Consider the following 11,388-nt stretch of genomic DNA (forward strand, 5'->3'; position numbering starts at 1 on the left):
AGTTATCTCTGATGTCTTTCCATCTCTTCTTACACTGGTTACCTAAAACGGAACGATATTTGTTGAGCTGTGTAATTAGGACAAGATATATTATTTATGTTTCATGCATTAATAATAATTATGGCTTGTGTTACAGGTTTCTACCTACAGGGGAGTGTTTCGTGTCCCTTGGATTTGGTTTCCGGATATCACCAAGCTACGTGAGCATCATAGTTCGTGAAACAGTAGAAGCTATGTGCCAACACTTGGCACCTATCTTCCTGCCTCCTCCATCTCGAGAATCTTTCAGGGAAGGCGCGAAAGAATTCTACACTCTTTGGGGTTTCCCTAACTGCTGTGCTGCGATTGATGGGAAACATATAAGGATACAGTGTCCTGTAAAAAGTGGTTCCCTTTTCTGGAATTACAAAGGGTACTTCTCCATAGTACTTTTGGCATTGGTTGATGCGAACTGTAAATTCGTTGCGATAGACGTAGGGAAGGAAGGAGACAGTGGCATATTTAATAAGTCAGCAATGGGGAAAATGATCATGAAAGGAGACGTGTTTCCAGCAGATGAAAAGCTTCCATTAACTGACATCAAGATACCATTTGTTATAGTATGCGACGAGGCATTCCGCTTGCGAAAGAATATTCTCAAGACTTACACTCGCTCGTCTGCCCAGCAAGATAAATCAAAAGCGACCTTCAACTATAAACTGTCACGAGCGCGCCCAGTTTCTGAAAACGCTTTAGGACTTTTGTGTCAGGTATTTCGAGTGTTCTACACAAATCTGAATCTGCAACCCAACACATGTGATAAACTTGTTACAGCTTGTTGCTGTCTACACAATCTCCTCAGGGACGCCTATTTAGAAAAAAGAGGACGAGATATTTTTTAACTTGACCATGACATGAGTTTACCACAGAACATTATTCCCCTGCCCCGAACAGGGGAATTCTACTTCTGTGAACCTCCAAATCAATGATTGCAACCTGGAAAAGAACTAAGGCACAAATAAAGGAAATAAATTATTGTTACTACTCGTAACGACTATTGTTGTAATCGTTTGGTGACAGAAAGAATGGAAGCATTGTTGTAGCCTCCATATTGTACAATTTGTCACAGTAGGAAAAAAACATAAATAAATGAATGTGTATATATCTTTTTTCATTGCTTCTCCTATCTTCTTCCACACCTTATCCTTTGCCATCACATTTCTGAAATCTGTATGCTTATGATCATACAGTATAGAGTATCTGCTCACATACTCCACTAACTGTTCGTCGTCGTCATCGTGAAAACCTTTCTTCGACATAGCGCGTCGTTGATTTCTGCAGTCGTCACACACCTGGCAGTCGTTGGCCCAACTGCTTGACTGCTTCTGCAGCGGCCGAGACGCGGCAGTCGCAATGACGCCACGACCGCCGACTGCCGAGCAGTTACAACGACAATGTTACATTGCTTTGCCTAAGAGCAGTAAACTGCCTGCAGTCACTGCCGGCCGCTACGGCCGGCAGTTGCAGCGAAACTACCTTAAGATGATTCTGTCTGGGGGCGCAGTGGTGGTCGCCGTGGCTTGTGGTGCAAAATCATTCACGTTTCCGGCTAATGGCAGGAGCTATCCGGATGGAACGGCCTGTAGGGGTGTCAGAATATAACTGACCTAACTGTGTCGTCCTCTAGACGGCTGTATAGTGAAATAATACTCAGTATGCGTTGGACAGTCTTCGTGATTGTGTGTTCCCTATGTAAATTTGAGAAGATTCAATATGGCCATGTGTTTGCGCTGCACCATTATTCCCTCCCATGTAAACTGTCTGGCTGATTGCTTCTTCACATTTCCCATCTACATTTAGTTGAGAGAACATCGATTTTGGAGTGTGTGGGTGCATCTAGCAGGTGAAACATGGGTGGAAGACACGTTTGCTGGTTCTCTAGAGATAAGAGACACCTTAATTGACTTTGTAAATTATAAGGATGATTTGGGATCTGTTATATCACTGACATTAGTATTCACGAGTTCAAATCTTCTATTTTTTCGAGTTTTCACGCAAAGGTCTTCGCAGACGAGATAAGCTTCTAGTTACTCAGTGGTTTAGAGCATACTCCACGTCGATAAAGTTTCGGGTTTCTACACCAGTAATTTCCAGCCTATATCTTTGGAATTGTACTGCGCAGGTGATACTGCTATGTAACCATATTGCTATGTGCTTGATATCAAGAAGTATCGCGAAAATGGTACGATATTCTGGTAAACCATGTGAAAATACTTATGTTCTTGTAATCCCAGAGTGTAGTGGGTGTAGAAAGCATGCAAGCAGGCAGGTTGGGGCCAGAAACAGCAACGCTTTTGTGACGAGGGGTGCGACCCAGCCTATGTACGACTGTCGATAGCTATACGCAAGATGCAGAACTGGTGGTTTTGTATGACACAAGATATGAACTTTTTGTTTACTCTATCAAAACGGTATGTGGTGACATATAGCCGAGTTGGAGGTCGGTCCCACGCTGAAATATTCAAGCTTCTGTCATCAGCGGTAATTGTGGAAGTGTCGTTCCGTATTTGACGATTTGTAGACCACTTTTGCAAGGTTTAACTGTCAGTGCAATATGGCGATCTGTAAAAAATAATTTTGCCACTGGAAGTCTCGTCTGCAGAAAAAAAAGGCGGACAGTGCTTCCACACCAACAGCATGAGTGATTTGACGGGTAAATTCAGTAAGAGCCAATTAGAGTGCTCCGTTCATTCACCACACATCCTTTGTGCTGGGACATAGGAGTGTCTACATAGCGGTGAGAACGTTTACCATTTCGGAGACGTTAGTTGAAAGCATGACGTCACGATTTCCAAGCAGGCTAGCACGTGATGGACGGGGTGCTTCGTTAGGACCATCAGTATGAATGCATTTTGTGTTATTCTGGGTTATTCGCGTAAAAAGGTCCTGTTAGGATGGATATTTCTATGCAGACACGCTGTAAAATCACAAAAGCCTCTACAACAACCACAAAAGCGACCATTAACTATTTCTGTGACACTATTTCCCGGAAGGGGCTGATATGTAATGGACTGGCTGACCTGTTAGGATCGCTAGGAAGAATGCAACCTTTGTTATTCTGTTCTGTTTTCGTAAACAGTTTCTGAAAGCATTGCAAAAGATTTCTATGGCGCATCCAGAGGGAGACTTAGCACTTATTTACATAGACATGAGACATGTGACGTCAGTATAACACTGTCAAACTCTTAGCTGTGCTTGAGGTGGTGAGCTGCTAGGGAAACACCTCTGCGCCATCGTGCCAGCAACAGTGATTAGCTAGGCGCTCAGTCCAGAACCGCGGGACTGCTACGGTCGCAGGTTCGAATCCTGCCTCGGGCATGGATGTGTGTGATGTCCTTAGGTTAGATAGGTTTAAGTAGTTTTAAGTTCTAGGGGACTGATGACCACAGATGTTAAGTCCCATAGTGCTCAGAGCCATTTGCACCATTTGAACAGTGATTAGGTAAACACATGCGCGGCTGGAGGGATCTGACAGGCTGATTGGATGTGCTCATGCTGCCCCAGCGTGTGTGCCTTGGGGTCTCTGTAGGGAACAATTCACTTACCTTTAGTTCAAATGGTTCAAATGGCTCTGAGCACTATGGGACTTAACATCTGAGGTCATCGGTCACCTAGAACTTAGAACTACTTAAACCTAACTAACCTAAGGACATCACACACATCCATGCCCAAGGCAGGATTCGAACCTGCGACTGTAGGGATCGCTCAGTTGCAGACTGAAGCGCCTAGATTTAATGGTAGCACGGATTATGCATTATAGAAACAGAGAGGGAGAAGTTGCTGCAGGTCATTTGACCATTTCTTCCTGATGTTTCGTCAGGATGTGTGGCATAGGTTGCATTCAACTTATATTCAACCGATTGTTCTGTGTCGGTCTTACAGCAGTGTCTACTTGCGATCGTTAACAGTAAATCTCTCGGTCGTCAGAGGACTTCCATCTCACGTGTGATGAAATGTGGCACTTTCCTCTAAACGAACGATGATTTATGCGATGTACTCCAATTCCCTGTCGCATCTTCAGTGTAAAATCGATACTTCAGTTTCATAACGAAGTTAGCGATAGGTGTTTGTGAGACACTGCAATCCCCTGTCTATACATCTGCTTGACAGATGTGCTGTTTACAGAGTTAGTGGCGGCATGACTTGTAATTTCACATGTCGGACGCCACTGCAATGCATTTATCTGTTTCCTTGTAACAGGTATTCTCCGTTAACAACGATCATTTTATATAAGACTGATGTGAGTATAATATAATTTCTGAACCGTGATTGGATGTGGACAGTGGACGCTATACATCTCTGGAAAGCTATATTGTGCATGTATCACACAGAGCCACTATTTTAAGGAAGTAGTTTTCTCGTTTTACGGTTCGATATCATAGTTTATCATAGAGAAACCTGCAAGAAGGATGTATGTCATGCACTGGAAATATATATTTCTTACATTGGAGTATTAACAGCGCTGCATTCCACACGACTGATAGGTTGGAAACTTAAGCGATCTAACATTATAGCCTGTTTTAAGTTCGGAACGTTGTAGCCTTATTACTGCGTGTGTTTAAATTCTCTCTTAACAGTAACTTGCAGGTACTGATCCTAGACTCTAGAACAATACTTCAGAGTTGATAGCATAGTTGATTTACGTAAAATGCTTCGAACTCCATCCATCTACAGCTCCATCATGCATAAAAATGGCACCTTTCTTGTTCATCTTATTCATCTGCTATTACATCACATCACTTTCAAATCTGTTACTATACACCGATAAGGGGTGCTAACCTCCTCAACATGGGTTTATCTGCAGAAATCTCGTGTACATGGGTGGGCGAGGACTCGATTAGCTCCATTCATTCACGAGACTCGGAGTGTAGCGGTCAACTTCTGGTGAGCTGCAGATTAAATCGGTAATGGTGCTGCAGGGTGGGCTGGTCAAAGACAGTGTGGGGGACATTTCAGTGTCTAATTTTATCCTAAGACTGCGAGAATGCTCTGTGACTCCCATCTGCATAGAGATAGATCATAAATTATGTACTATGCTCGAGGTGCTAGAAATATGTAGAGTGCTGTCTGGTATACTTTGATGATGTATGTGTTCAACAATTAACAATGAATGAATGTACTGCATAGTCGTCTACCTTCATTCGCAATGATACTCGCAAAGTAGAGAGGGGGCAGTTTAGCTATGATACTGAAATTGGAAAACTTATTTGCTTATGCATTAAAAAATGAAATAGAGTGGATGGAGTGGTCGGTTGAGGTGGGGTTGTAACGAGGTACAATTTAATAGTAGACTGATGATGGATTCTAGAGACAGAGAGGGAGAAGTTGCTGCAGGTCATTTGACCATTTTTTTTCCTGATTTTCCGTCAAGATGCATCAGTTGTGTGACATAGCCTGCGTTCGACTTGTATACAACCACTTGTTCTGTGTTGGTCTTACAGCAGTGTCTACTTGCTATCGTTAACAGTAAATCTCCCGGTCGTCAGAGGACTTCCATCTCACGTGTGATGAAATGTGACACTTTCCTCTAAACGAACGATGATTTATGCGATGTACTCCATTCCCCCGTCACATCTTATGTGTAAAATCGATACTTCAGTTTCATAACGAAGTTAGCGATAGGTGTTTGTGAGACACTGCAATCCCCTGTCTATACATCTGCTTGACAGATGTGCTGTTTACAGAATTAGTGGCGGCATGACTTGTAATTTCACATGTCGGACGCCGCTGCTATGCGTTTATCTGTTTCCTTGTAATAGATATTCTCCGTTACCAACAATCATTTTATATAGGACTGATGTGGGTGTAATATAATTTCTGAACCGTGATTGGATGTGGACAGTGGACGCTATACAATCTCTGGAAAGCTATAATGTGCATGTATCACACAGAGCCACTGTTTAAAGGAAGTAGTTTTCTCGTTTTACGGTTCGATATCATAGTTTATCATAGAGAAACCTGCAAGAAGGATGTATGTCATGCACTGGAAATATATATTTCTTACATTGGAGTATTAACAGCGCTGCATTCCACATGACTGATAGGTTGGAAACTCAAGTGATCTAACATTATAGCCTATTTTAACTTCGGAATGTTGTAGCCTTAGGAGTGCGTGTGTTTATATTCTCTCTTACCAGTACCTTACAGGTACTGATCCTAGACTCTAGAACAATACTTTAGAGTTGATAGCGTGGTTGATTTACGTAAAATGCTTCGAACTCCATCTGCCTGGAGATCCCAAAAAAATGGCTTTAAGCAATATGGTACTTAACATCTGAGGTCATCTGTCCCCTAGACTTAAAACTAGTTAAACCTTACTAACCTAAGGACATCACACACATCCATGCCTGAGGCAGGATTCGAACCTGCGACCGCAGCAGCAGCAGCGCCGTTCCGGACTGAAACCCCTAGAACCGCCCAGTCACAGCTTCTGGCTGGAGCTCCATCATGCATAAAAATCACCCCTCTCTTGTTCTTCTTAACCGTCTGCTATTACATCATAACACTTTCAAATCTGTTACTATTCACTGATAACAGGTGCTAACCTCCTCGACATGGGTTCATTGGAAAAATCTCGTGTACATGGGTGGGCGAGGACTCGATTAGCTCCATTCATTCACGAGACGCGGAATGTAGCGGTCAACTTCTGTACAGCTGCAGATTAAATTGGTAATGGTGCTGCAGGGCAGGCTGGTCAGAGACAGTGTGGGGAGCATTTCAGTCTCTAATTTTATCCTAAGACTGCAAGAATGCTCTGTGACTCCCATCTGCACAGGGATAGATCCTAAATTATGCTCGAGATGCTAGAAATATGTGGAGTGCTGTCTGGTATACTTTGATAATGTGCGTGTTCAACAATTAACAATGAATGGATGTACTGCATAGTCATCTATCTACATTCGCAATGATACTCGCAAAGTAGACAGGAGGCAGTTAAGCTATGATACTGAAATTGGGAAACATGCTGTCGCATCATTGCTCAGTGTTTGAATGACTGTAAAATTGCTAAAATTCTTCACACTATCAACTATGATGCTTATTATTAGAGTACATCGATGGTGTCTTTTCCACCCCATCCGTCCACTGGTACGCGGTTGGGTATGACATAATGATTGACTGACATCGCTTGTTTGAGTTGGAGAAAGAGTTGTGGTGGAGAGAAAACACCTTCTGGGGATGGATAGCATCAAAACAGTGATCGCGTACATGACTCCAGTATAAGGAATCAGTCGAAATGGAACGCAGAGTCATCAGCTATTCCATCATTGTGACAGATGCATTTAAATGTAGAGATCATCAATCACTTTCGGACAGCAGTTTGGAAACTCTCCACAACACCGCCAAACTCTTCCAGTTTCCTTATGTTGTAACTGTCTTTTATTTAAAATCATCCAGTGTGTGTGGCATGTTATGATAGCCAAGGTAAAAACTTGATTTACACCATGCGATGTCTAGTTTTCTGCGACAGCCAATAGATCAGAACGTGTTAATGTCAGTTTAGAACCTGACATAGACCTCAAAGTTGTGGCAGAAAAAAACGAAATATATGGCAGTGTACAAAGCATGTTACATCAGAAAAAAACAATGTTTCAAACAACGACACAGGGTCACAGGGAGCGTTTCTTGCGACTTACAATATAGTCTGTGGGATATGGTCATCCTCCTACAGTACAGGTGATGAACCTTTTGCGCAGTAGATCAATACCTGTATATTAGTAGGATCATCAAATGTGCTCAGTGCCAGCATGCATGCAGTATTTGTTTTCGATATATGGGAGGAGGGAAATGCAGTAGAAATCTTATTGAGTTCTCTATTGGATGAAGTTAGTGGAGCTTTTATAGTTCATAATTTTTCTCCGGTGGATGGTACAGAATAACGATGATAGAATGTTGGGGTGTGGGACATGGACCTGTAACACCTGCTTGTAGTTTGGAGAAGCACCACAATACAGTAGCAAAATCTGTCTCCTTCCCGCAGTTCCCGTACTGTCTTTTATAATACCTCGTGTTGCAGGATCAAGCTTCGTTTCCGTCGAATGGTCAAGACATAGTTCTGTCACAGTAACTCGGCTTCGCCTGTTTCTACACGGGTTACAGAAGGTGGTGGACATAGCTTTCTCTGACTTCTACTCAGTTCTGACTTACATTGGAACGATCACCTGTGCAAAGCTGCAGGGACGGTAGTGCAGAGTCTGAGGGGTAGTTGCAAGATGCAGATAGGTTCGAGAAAGGTGGCTCGTTTTAAAATATGAGAGTGCCAGAGATATGATTCACTTGTGGCTGTAATCATTAAAAGACTTTTCCATATGATTTAATGCAGGTATGTGGTTGAGTGGAAAGACTTGATTCAAAATCATAGACATCACTTCTACCTAAAGCATAGCACTAGAGATCTGAAAAGCTAGTGTACATTTCTTACGACCTCAATCATCACACCATCTACTGCTGTTTGTTATCCTTCTCAATCAATCATCGCCTATAATTCAGTGTATATGTCGCAGAGCCTCTGACATGGCATCGAGACACAATGTGTTACAAATTCTGGAGAAATATCTAGTAGAGGTGGCGTGAGGGAGTTGCAGATACTGTTTCATACCACGGTCCTTAGCCGAATCACTTTCAAAATTCGGTAATTTTGTAACGAGGGTGCACTGTCAGCAAATTGTAACTGCACTGCTGGTCTGATAATATACACTCCGGCGATCACCATCTATATTCAGTGTCACAGTATTTGTCTGGAAAAACCCTGTCATTTGTAGGTAATGCCATACATGGATTTATAAAGCCGGTGTAGCTTTTAACATGGATACTTGTGTGCACCTGTAGAACCAAGGTCGCTTGTGATGGTAATATGGTTGTGTTTTTTTTTTAACATATAGCGGTTTGTAAGACGATTACGCCTCTCTTTCTAAGACATGGTGGTAGCACTTGCAAGAAAAACTTTTGAGACATGTCCACCCATCGTTGATTTTTGGTCAGTATTATTTTGTACCACCAGCAATCAGTTATTGACGAAGTATTATATTTAGTAGCAGGGGGTGCGTGATAGGTTCGCTTTGAACATCAGGCTTTTAAAGTATGTGTTTGTGTCCCGACATGTGCACAGGAAATGACTATTTCCAATCGTAAGGAAGGTATGGATTTGATGTGGAGCACTATGACAGCAAATGGTATGGATATTTCTATTTCCAGAGCCACAGCCGTCAGCAGAGTGTATTTCCAATTCTTCGCTCATTGTTGAATGTCGTTCAACTGAGACTGCAATCGTAACAGTTAGTTGTACATACAGTGATAAAATATATATGAAGCCGGTTTTTTTCCTAGGACGATTCTGTCTATGCATGCTTGGCGTGCAGCGCTGGTGACATGTGACTGGAATGATTCACGTTTCCCATTAACGGTAGGAGCCTTCTGAATGTAGATGGCTGTTGGAGCGTAGGAATGTAGCTGACTTAATCGTGTTGGCCCCTAGACGGCCGAATAGGGAACTAATACTTAGTATGTGTTGGATAGCTTTCTTGATCGTGTGGAAATTTGAGAAGATTCAATATGGACGTGTGTTTGTGCTGGACTATTATTCCCTCCCATGTAAATTGTCCAGTTGACTGCTTGTGCAAATTTCGCGCCTTTATTTAGTTGAGGGAACATCCATTGTGGTGTGTGCATCTAGCAGGTGGAAGACACGTTTGCCACTTCTGTAGATATGAGAAAGACCTTATTTGACTTTGTAAATGATAAGGGTGTGATTTGGAATCTGTTACATCACCGACATTGGTATTCGCAAGAGGAAATATCAGTTTCCTCTATTTTTTTCGAGTCCTCACGTAACAGTCTTGGCAGATGGGATAAGTTTCTAGTTACTCAGTGGTTTACAGCAGAATCCACCCTCGCTAAAGTTTCGGGTTTGTAGAGAAATAATTTCCAGTCTATATCTACAGAGTTACGTTGCACGAGCGAACGGTAGGACACTGCTATGTGCTTGATATCGATATGTATCGCATAAATGGTATAATACTATGGCAAACTATGTGAAAATACATATATTCTTGTAATCCCAGAGTCTGGAGATGAGTGTAGAAAAGCAAGCATGCAAGTGGAAACAGTAACGTGTTTGTGCAGACCCCAAACTTATGGAACAGATCTGAGAGTGACTTCGGTCCACTGAGAGGGCTCTGGTTATGCTTTGGGAGGAAATATCTAGTGCAGCGAGAAGTATACCTATGGTGCATATACTTACGCTGTCTGTCTTCGCAGTATATGTACGAGTGTCTGGCGGTCGATAGCTATATGAATTATGTAAAAGGGGCGATTTTATATGGTCTAGGGTACGAATTGTATGTTTACTACATTGACACAGTACACGGTGGTACAGTGCCGTGTTGGAGATCAGTTTAATGCTCTAATATTCAAGCTCCCGCCCTCAGTGGCAGAGCAGTGTAATTGAGTAAGAGTCGTTCCGTATTTCCCGATCTGTAGGCGACTTTGCAGTATGTCCCCTCATTGGCACCCCTAACTGTCCCCTCGCATTTCCCTTGTTGTTCTATCGATAGTGATGTTGATTACAGTACACCAACCCGTGTCGGTGATGTCTTTCCATGCATTACGTCGGTGGGTGCGGCATTCACAGTGCCTGACGCCTGTCCTTCATAAAACTTGTATGAGAGAATCTTGGCAGGATGCAGCACGTTCCACAAGCGCTGATTCGAAGACTCTGTTAAATAATTTCCTAGGACTGAGGAGAATCGATACATATAGCCACTGTGAGTATAGGCACATGATAATTTTTTTGGGCATTGTACAGATATAAAATAACTGCACATTTGTGTAGAATGTGTATATACTGCAGTGTAATGTTACTGTGGCTTATGTTGTGGCATGACCAGAGAAGATGAGTGTGTGTCCTATCATGAGGGATGTATAGATTCAGCACATCGATGACCGCGAGGGTATGAGAGAGTTTTTTATGTGGAAAATTATGTGCGCCATAGATACTAAGATACGTTCCAGAACCACAGCTGTCAAGAGGAGACATTACCTGTACATCGATCAGTATCCGACTGCAGCAGAAATCGTAATATTTAATTGTAGTTACACTGGTAAATATGTCCCTTGCTCCCAAGACAACTTTTGCAGCGTTTAACTGTGAGTGCAATATAGCGATCTGTACAAAATAATTTTGCCACTGAAAGTCTCATCTGCAGAAAACAATGATGGATGGTGCTCCCACACCGGTAGCAGCAGCAGTTTGACAGGTAAATTCTGTGACAAAAGGACTGTCCCGTTACATTGTTAGGAACAATGCACCCTGTGCGCTGCTGGGAGGCATTGGAACATCTCTCTCAGCGCTGG

Source organism: Schistocerca serialis, chromosome 3 (genome assembly GCF_023864345.2).
Source record: "Schistocerca serialis cubense isolate TAMUIC-IGC-003099 chromosome 3, iqSchSeri2.2, whole genome shotgun sequence".
Taxonomy (NCBI): Eukaryota; Metazoa; Arthropoda; class Insecta; order Orthoptera; family Acrididae; genus Schistocerca; species Schistocerca serialis.